Raw genomic sequence first — 9,995 nt, forward strand, 5'->3', positions numbered from 1 at the left:
TACCCCCAAATCATTCCATTCCAGTTTCTCGGACTCCTCTCTCCATTCATCAGTGTAGCAATAATCATTATTCACTGAATCAACAAATATTTTTTGAGCATGTGCCACATGCCAGGCAGTATTTTAAGCACCCAGCAGTGAACAGCACAACTAAAGTCCCTTCCTTCGTGCAGATTATACCACTGCGGGAAGGGGTGACCGCGTCCCCAGGGAAGGAGGAGAGGGGCAGGGAACAGGGCCATCAGTTGCAAATCGAAAGGATTTTAGAAGCCCGAGGTCTTAGTTTGGGTTCCCCCCAAAGCAGACGCTAAGATAAGGATTTGAGAGCAGGTTGCTTATTGAGGGAGTGATCCCAGGAAGTATAGGTGAGCAAATGGGGAAGTGACAGGAAAGAAGGAAAGCCATAGTTTGTTAATGAGGGGGGTAAAGCTGTGGGCAACTGAGGCCCAGTCCTGGGTGTCCCTCATAGAGATGATATAAAATGTGCCTCAAAAGTATCCCTCTGCAGGACAAGGAAGCTCAGGGGTTTATCCACCAACTCCCACCCTTGATTAGTCGAGGGTCACTCCTAGGATCTTAACTCCCTGGCATCTCTGGCAGAGAGAGGCTGGAGGCCACGAGCATGTACAGGAGCTGTCTGCAGGTCACCTCTGAGATGCGCTCTGGGGATGTGGGTGGCACCGTTGGCATCCGCTACTCCCAGTCATCTTGTTCCATGACATGCCCAGCACCTAGTGTGGTTTCAGGTGCACGGCAGGCACTCAATAAATATATGTGGAGTAACTGGGTGTCTTATCACCTGAAGATGCCTTTAAAGCTGTCCCAGAGTCAGCAGGAGAAAGGGCCCTGAACGTGAACTTGTCAACAGTGGGCTCCAGGCACATTAAGCTAATGATCTTGGGCAAGTCCCTAACCCTTTCCAATCTCAATCTTCACAGCCATAAAAAGGAGACTCTAGCAACTTCCTTGCCTGCCTCATTGGACTGTGATGAGACGCCAATAAAAGAAACGCACTGAAAGTGCTTTGGAACACCAGAACATGCTAGAACTATCTTTCTTGTGGAAAAAGCCTGGAATATGGAATGTGGTCTGAAAAAGTAGATTCTTGGTCAAGTCAATTGTGTGTGTGTTTCCTCAATTATAAAACAGGCACAATGATAATCAGGCCACGACACGTCTCAGAGTGCTGTGATGGGGCTCACGAGGCAAGATAATGGATGTAGCGTGCGCCACTTCCTTCTGAAACTCTACAAAAATGACAAAAAGGGATGTGGATTTTTAAAGGGGGGGGGATCATAAACCCATGATGACACGGCAACAGGAGAGGAAACGATAGCAACAAAACTTGGGAAGCCGGAAAGTAAACGGCCAATTAGCAAATGGCTTAGCCAGCAGAGCAAATTAAATACTAAAATAGTGCTAGGGAATGAAGGAACGTAGCTTGCCCCAAACTTTAGGCACCAGACACCTCTGGCAGTGAGGGTGAAGGTGGGGCAAAGAACAGGAAGATTGGCCGAAAGTCTTTTTAAGAAGTCAGAGCTTCAAACCCCTCCTCAACCCTGGCAGAAACTCTGGGGGCGGCCCCCAGCCAGCTGTTTCTACAAGCCCTCCAAATGATCGAGGGGCTCTCTGGAGATTATCTAATTCCACAAGGGTGCACATTTACAGTTGTCTTTCTATGGCCTTGGCTAGTTTACAACCCTGTAAGGATAAAAGTTTAGTTGTAGAAAAACTGAGAGCAATGCAAATGTTTCTTGGCCATAGAAATGCAAATTAATTTTTCCAGTAGAGATACATTGGTTTTTAGAAAAAAAATAACCCCATTCCAGTTCATTGCCCTATAGAATATTAACTAGATTTACATCCATTGGCAAATTCGTTTCAGTATTACTGATTATATAGGTCTGTTCAAATTTTCCCCTTAACTGGTTTTAACAACTTCCTAGTTCTCTCATAATTAAATATATAAATCTTTAACACAAATTCATTTTACATATGTATGAGAGCTACTCTCACCTTTTGGAAAAGTATGCTTTAGCACAGTGATTCTCAGAGTGAAGTCCTGGACCACCGGGGCATCACCTGGGAACTAGATGCAGAGTCTCAGACCTCACCCAGACCTGCTGAATCAGAAACTCTGGGGGTGGAGGCCAGCCACTTGTGCTGTTAGGAGCCCTCAGGTTCTAATGCACACTCAAGTGTGAGAAGCACCGCTTTAGCACTTCCATCAAACGCTACCAAGATGCTACCTTAGTCCTGACTCAGTTGAAACCTTGGAACTTGACAGTCTACATGGTCTCTAACATAGCTCTGCCTGTGACAGATGAGAACAGGCCAGGCCATCCTTCTCTCTCATCTCCAGGGATGCCTCAGCTGTCCCGTCACTCACTCCCTGTCTCCTTGCAGCACCAAGAGATTGAACAAGGGTCCTTCGTGAGCTGGACAGAACATAAAATTCAAGATTCCTTGAGAGGATTCGTTTAGGGCCCGTTGGCACCTGCTGGTCTGACTCTGTGGGACTAAAACCCTCAAGCTTCGGAACTAATGGTCCCAAAGGGACCATTACCCCAAAGAGAAGGGATGAGCATGAAGGAAAAAGCTACCTCAGAACCCAGCCCCAAATGTTGTGTTATTTATTCTCTGCCTCCTGCAATAATAATAGAGTGTTATTTCATTGCTGACAGATGCAAAATAACAAGCCCGTTGTGTGCTGATCTGGAGCACATATGCCACCCATTTGTCTTGCAGCCTGACCAGTCGCTCTGCCCTGTTCACAGGCAGCCCTCCCTGACAGCCAAATGCCATACAAGCCCGATAATTGCCCTTCACTGGGGGGAGGATCCCCTTCATCTGCACAACTGATGCTAACGTGTAGCTGGGCTTGAGAACCATGGTTGTAATCTGGTCAGACCAGTGAAGTGAGCTGCTTGAGATAAACTGAAAACCTGAATCAGCATGGGTCTGACCTCCATTCTGGGCTTGTATGGGGAAGGGCATTCTAGCCACTCCTCACTACCACAGCCCCAACTCTGCCACTTAGCAGAGGGGTCAACTTGGACACGTTTTTTTCCCCTCTTCTAGCCTCTGTTCCCCTGGTAGAATGCAAATAATAGAAACACCTTCCTCTAGGGGTGCTGTGAGGACTAAATGAACTGAGGATTAGGATTATAACACCCTTAACACAGAGCCACTCCCCAAATAAGTGTGGGTGTTTGTACTTGGTGGTGGGGTGTGATGATGAAATAGATTCCCTAACAGCCCCTTGGAAGGGGAGTAGGGGCCATAGGAAGAAAAGCAGGCTGAACTAACTGAGGCCAGGAAGGAGCTGGTTCTAGAGGACCCGCTCCATCAATGAGAAGCCCCCAGCCTGCACTGAGGTCCCTGCACTGACAGTCCCGTGACTGTCCTTTGCTTTGCATATGACAAGAGTGAGCCACAGGGCCAGTGGGAAGAGGGAAATCTGAGTGGACGCTCTTTGTCAAGCAGGAAAACACTAATTAAATGATTTTTTTCCTCCTTTCTTCATTGCCAAAATACTTGTCTTAACAAGATCCTTCTAGGTCCAGGTGGAAGGCCAGTGCTTACCTAAAACCAGTGGTTCCCAACTGGCAGTGATTGTCACCAGTGGGAACTTGCTACTAGCTTCTAGTGGGTAGGGGCCTTGGATGTTGCTAAACATCCTACAGTGCACAGGACAGCTCTTCACAATAAAGAATGGTGCGGCCCCAAGCGCCAACAGTGCCCAAAACCCAACATGGTTGCCCATATTAAGCGAATCTCTCCCTCCACTATGCTCTTCAGACACCTCGTTTGAGCCTGTGCTGGGGCACTGGCCTGACTCTGCCAGGTGTGGTGGTTAGCTGGTGGCCTCCTGGAACAGCAGAAAGGGCAGAAGCTCTGAAACCTGGCTCAGCCACCCACTGGCTAGGACCCAGAAACAGTCATTTAGCTTCTCTGAGGCCATTTTCTCATCTGAAAATGGAACTTAGAATCCTAATTTGCAAGGTTATGGTCAAGATTAGATAAAATACTCTGTGTAGAGCACCTGGCACATGGTAAGTACTCAGTAAATTTTAGGGTCACATCTTCCTAGATACAACCCAGAGGGCCACAGTGATGTCTTGCGTATCTTTACATTGCCTATAGCATCTCAGGCTATGCCATGCACACAGTAGGTGCTCAGAAGTTGTTGAACTAAAGTGAAGTCTTGCCTGGAAGCCAAGGCTCAAGAAATAAACCTAGCCCACCTCATGGACCTATAGTCCTGCCACTTGTAAATGGTTTTAATTCAGTCCTCAGGATGCACCCGTATCTCAGAACAGGATCTGTTTCTCCCTGTCACCAAGTCCTGGGTCCTTCCAGTGAGCAGGGAGGCTGAGCTTGGCCTTTGATTCTTTCAGGGACAGCCAGAGCCTTAGCCACTGCTTGGGAGCAACTACCACAGTCCAGCCATTCCCAGCTGACCAACTCGATAACCTGCCAGTAGCCAAATACCTGCCACAGTACCTGGAGAAATAAGTCAAAGGAAATGCCAGTTTCCTAACAAAGGAGGGATGCAAGTCTGGATGAGTATGATTTGCTTGGAAAATGAGAGGGGCCATCACCCAGTCCTCCAGATTGAACAGAGCCTTCCTAAATACACACCCTGCCCACACCCACCCGCTGACACACACAGCTCGGCCAGAGCGGGAAGCAGATGTGAGAAGACCATCTCTATCCCTTTCCACTGAAAAGCTTTCAAGGGTTCATCTACCACCAGCTTCTCCCCTGCTAGAGAAGACATCAGGGAAGGCATATTGGACCAGGGGGGAGACCTGAATGCAGGTGTGATCCCTGCCAATAGCATGTTGTATCATTTTGAACAAGTCCTGTCACCTCTCTAAGCCTCAGTTTCCCAACTATGAAATGAAACCTGACCAAGAAGGGCCCTTCCGGCTGTGATAGCCTATGCTCTTTCTATGGCCAGTCGTGGCTTCGCTCCCACATAGACCTGCTGAATGCCACGCAGACAAACGCTGATCCATTCCGAGTCCAGCCCTTGCTGCTCTCCAAGGCCTGGATCTCCTATTACTTTACCAGGTGGCCCCCAGCGAACGGCAGGGGAGCCCTATCTCCCCCTCTGTTAGAGTTCTTTGGAATGGACACAATAGTCCTGCCCCTCCTCAGCACCCCACCCCCACCCCGGAGGCCAGGCCAGGCTGCCCAGGAAGTATCAGGCAGGGACTCAGATTGCAAAGATACACGGTGACACAGACACTCTGCCAACCTCCAGGAATCCTGGCCAAGAACAGGTAATGCTGACACCAAGCAGGCACCATAATTGCTAGGTGTCTAAGAGCTAACTGCTCCAGGCGTAACATTGCTCTAGGCTGCTTTCTCCAAATCCCTGGATAAAAGGAATCTAGGCACAACCATCAACAAAAATGAGAACTCCACTCCAAATCCCCTCTCCTGTCCTATTCCTGAATCTTCTTCCCTCCAGGCCCCAGTACCCTCTCTGAGTACAGTGTCTGGGTCCCATTAGCTCAGGGGCTTCCCCTGACACACAAAGGACTGCATCTCACCTGCACAAAGCTTTCTTTCCTATGTGATGCAGAGCAGTACACAACTGTCTGCCAGCTGCCCTGCACTCTTGGCTACGGGGGAGGCTCAGGGTGGGGAAGCGGAAAGGACACCAACTCCGGAGTGGGAATCCCAGCTGTGCCAAGTAGGACAATTTATAATCCTCAGTCTTTTTGCATCTTAATTTGCAGATCTGTAAACTGATATTAGCAAAACCTACCTTACAAGAGTGTCCTGGGGATTAAATGAACTGAGCTACCCTAGGTGCTCGGGAAAGGGCGCTATTTTTATAAGGGGTTTCACCAACTTGGCTGAGCGATACAGTTCCAGGCACAAAACACTCAAAACAATTTGTAAAAGAAGCATTTGAAAACCAGAGTTCTATTGGCACTTTATTGGAAGTGAATCGGATTCCCTTTGGACTAAGGAAGAGCAGACTTCTTCTTCTCTAAGAATTGTTCATTCAATTCAGACAGATGCCAAATGCATGGAGAACTTTGATTCTGTTTTAAGAAGCCCAGAATGGAGGTCATGGGACCCATGCTGATTCAGGTTTTCAGGTTATCTCAAGCAGCTCACTTCACTGGTCTGACCAGATTACAATGGTTCTCAAGCCCAGCTACACGTTAGCATCAGCCCAGGAGCTGTTCCAACCTATGGGTGTGCAAGCCCCATCCCAAAGCAATTTCACCAGAATCTCTGCCAGGTAGGGTGAGGTGTCAGTACTTTAAAGAGCTCCCTGGATGCTTCTCATGTGAGATCCACTGGACCAAGAGATCTCCATGATCCCTCCCAGGCATCCTGGTGTGTACAATAACGTATGATTCAGAGTAGACATTTAGTATATGTTTATTGAATAAATGGATGAAGATTCTGACTCATCTTTTTTGCTATTTCCATATTCACCAAAAAAAAGAAGAAAATAAAAAGAGCTGAATTCCAAGTAAGAATCCTAGAGCAGTACTGTCTAGTAGAAATTTCAGCAATGATGGAAATGTTCTATAATCTGTGCTGCTCAGTACAGTAGCCACAAACGGTCTGTGGCTACTGAGTACTTGAAATGTGGCTAGTGTGACTGAGGAACTGAATTTTAAATTTTATTTAATGCTGATTAAATTTAAATAGCCACATGACTTCTGGCTACCACACTGGACAGTGCAAACGAAGAGTATGTACCTTTCATGAACACATCTACAGCTGTGTGCTTCCACGTCCCTCTTTTACCAACAGCACCCCATTTTCATTTAGGGCAGCCCCCTGTCACCACCACCTGCAGTCTTTTGGGGACAGCTAATGAAGTTGCCCTGCCCTTCTCCAGCCAAGGGGTGAGCCCAGGACACAAGCTACATCAACCTCTCCAGAAATTTTACTCTAGCTTCAGTGTCACAAGAATAGTAAATGATGGGCTTCCCTGGTGGCGCAGTGGTTGAGAGTCCGCCTGCCGATGCAGGGGATACGGGTTCGTGCCCCGGTCTGGGAAGATCCCACATGCCGCAGAGCGGCTGGGCCCGTGAGCCATGGCCGCTGAGTCTGCGCGTCCGGAGCCTGTGCTCCACAATAGGAGAGGCCACAACAATGAGAGGCCCGCGTGCCGGAAAAAAAAAAAAAGAATAGAAAATGAGTTGGAGTAGATAAATACCAATGTTAGTAGTGGCATTAAGACACTGTGTATCGGTTTCCAGAACATTAGTCCAGAGTTTGACGATCACAACAGTGATATATGAGATGGGCTAGGCATTATCATCACCATCCTTGTCATCATCAAAGTCCCTGGTACCTAGAAGATCTGATGTGCCAGCTTCTGAACTAAGTACTTAAGTTGCCTAGCTTCCCTGTGCATCATTTCTTCATCTGTAAATTGGGAATTAACTCCTCCTAACCTCTTCCAGCGTTTTTGTGAAGACAGATCAGGTCCATAAGAGCTTTGAGCCAAATAAGGAGTTACCCAAGGTTTCCCTCTCTGGGCATTAGTGTGGGGGAATCATGAGAGGATTTGATGCAGGACACAGGATCTAGGCCCAGTTTACAAGCTGTGTGACACCAGGCAAGACACTTGTCCTTTCTGGGCTTTCAGTTAAAATGAGATTGAGTTAGACAACTCCCTTTCCAGTTTCTCCATTTTCTAACTTATTTGCATGCCCCTCCCACCTGGACTGACACCTATCCCTTCCCACTTCTAAGAACACCCCCCAGAAAACTCTCTAGCCAAGACCATGCTGGCCTTTTGGCCAACTCATTTCTTCTTTCCCCGACACCCACCTGACCAGAAAGTTGCCCGGGGTAAGCACTCCCGTACCTTCCTGTACTAAGCGTCTGGCAAAGCACTTTACTGGAAACATGTTTAAACATCTCCTCTACTAGTAGACCATAGCCCTACTAGGGCAAAGACCATGTCCCTCTTATTCACCACTGTATCCCCAGTGCCTAGTACAGGGTCAGGCACATAAAAGGTGCTCAGTAAGTACTTACTGTTTGAATGAATACCCCAAATCTATCTATTTCATTATTTATCATTTCAGGAAACCCACAGTATTCATTATCTAATGCTGTGTAACAAAGTATCTCAAAACCTACCGGCTTAAAAACAACAATGATCACTTCTTATCTCCCAATTTCTGTGGGAGAGAGATTCAGACAGGGTACGGTGGGGTTGGCTTGTCTCTGCTCCTTATCTGGAACGTTGGCTGAAAGACTCAAAGGCTGGGGGCCGGAATTGTCTCAGTTCACCACCTAGCTGGTGGTTGAGGCAGGCTGTTGCCTGAGAGCCCAGCTGGAGATATCGGCCAGACCACTTCATGTCACCTCTCCCATGTGGCTTGGGCTTCCTCACAACATGGTGGCTGCGTTCCAAGGGTGGGTGTCCTGAGACAGTAAGAAAGAGACAGGAGGAATGTCTCCTTTTTATGACCTAGGTTTGAGAGGTACATCCTATCGCTTCCACCACCTTCTATTCATTAGAAGCCAGACACTAAGTCCAGCCCACATTAAAAAGGAAGGGGATTAGACTCCATCTTTTGAGAGAAGTGGTAAAGAACTTGCAAACATATTTTAAAACCATTACAACCATTTAGCTAGCACAAGAGGCAAAATGCATGGTGAAAGCTGAGTGTCTGAAGAAGCAGGAATTCAGGTCAAATTATTAGCTGTGTGAACGTGAGGAAATGACTCTCTGAGACTGGGTTTCCCTATCTAAACAATCAGTAGGTTGCAGTTATTGGTCCCTGGTGGTATTTACATGCTTGGAGTCTTCTTGCCTCAGTCATCTTAAAAGGATCCCCTCGTAACTTTCTTGACATCCACTGACCCTGGCCATCATTGATCACCCTTGGTTTCTGACAGTGGAGGCAGCAAGAGTTTGCTACTGGAGCTAGGGGACCTAGGATTCAGACACCAGGGGCAACTTTAAGGAACAGATGTTGAACCATTGAGGACCTCGGGATTCTCCAAGGTCTTCTCAGTCCCAGCCCAGGAGAGGTGAGAAACGCAGCAGTCACAGACCTGAGGAATCTGAATCTGCCTGCCGGGGCCCAGGGATCTGCATTTACTTTTTCACACTAACTGCTGCTGGGGGGAGGGGAGGAGTCTTAAAGCACGTACCCCGGCTGTCTCACCTTAGTCAAGTTCCTTGCTTTTGCCCCCAGTTCGAGGCTTTTCCGCTCCACCACTCTGTGAAAGGGGGAGGGGGAGGGTGCCTTGAGTCTCCGCAGTCCTGGGCCCCTCATACAACAGTGAGCCGTACTTTCGCCTTTTTCTGGGCCGGCTGACCCTCCCCAGCCATCGCCTCGCGTGGGTCATGGTCCTAAGACTCGGGCGGAGCATCCCCCTGCCGTGTGCGCCCGGCGCCCAGAGCCGGGTCCTGGGAGGCCCACAGGGGCGAAGTCAGCACACCCCGCTATCACTGGTGCAGGTTATGGGGTGGAAATGGGTGACTTTTAACCCTTTCATTTTCAAGGGGTAGTGACCCTGACCCCTTGATAGCTTCCTTTAAGGAACACGCGCGCCGGGAGATCTCTGTGCTCACCCAGTGTGAAGACCTCGGCTGACAGATGGGGAAACCGAGGCCCATAGAAGGCAGTGATCTGTTGCATGTCCCACACGATCTAGAACCCTGGATTTTCAAACCATAGTCTGGTTTCTACACCCTGAGGGAAATTCAGTCAGGCAGTCCCCTTAGGAAATTCCCGACCGCGGGCCTTCCGAGCCCGGAATCTCCATGGAGTTTGAGTTCGTTGCGAACTTCGCCTGCAGCTCTGCACCGGCTTCGCGGCGTCCTGAGAGAGGGGTGAGAGGGGAGCGCAAGCCCACCGGCATCCTAGAGGTAACTGGGGGCAGAGGAATGGCTGAGGGAGACGGAGGCCCCGGCGGGAACGCACTGGCCCTTTAAGGGGGGGACGGAGCGCATGCGCGGCGCGGGCCGGAGCCGCGCCGGGTGG

At 48.9% G+C, this 9,995-nt stretch overlaps 1 long non-coding RNA gene across 1 annotated transcript in view; it reads right to left on the reverse strand.

Annotated features, from left to right (window-relative positions):
- The window catches only part of LOC117197704 (uncharacterized), a 28,913-nt gene extending 19,082 nt beyond the window's left edge, over positions 1-9,831 (reverse strand). Inside the window, exons 1-3 of the long non-coding RNA XR_007475397.1 lie at positions 9,584-9,831; positions 9,174-9,228; positions 8,137-8,424 (exon numbers count right to left, since the gene is read on the reverse strand). This is a non-coding gene — a long non-coding RNA (uncharacterized LOC117197704). The remainder of the gene's footprint in view (positions 1-8,136; positions 8,425-9,173; positions 9,229-9,583) is intronic.
- Between the last annotated feature and the right edge of the window lie 164 nt (positions 9,832-9,995).

Source organism: Orcinus orca, chromosome 2 (genome assembly GCF_937001465.1).
Source record: "Orcinus orca chromosome 2, mOrcOrc1.1, whole genome shotgun sequence".
In the NCBI taxonomy this organism is placed as follows: Eukaryota; Metazoa; Chordata; class Mammalia; order Artiodactyla; family Delphinidae; genus Orcinus; species Orcinus orca.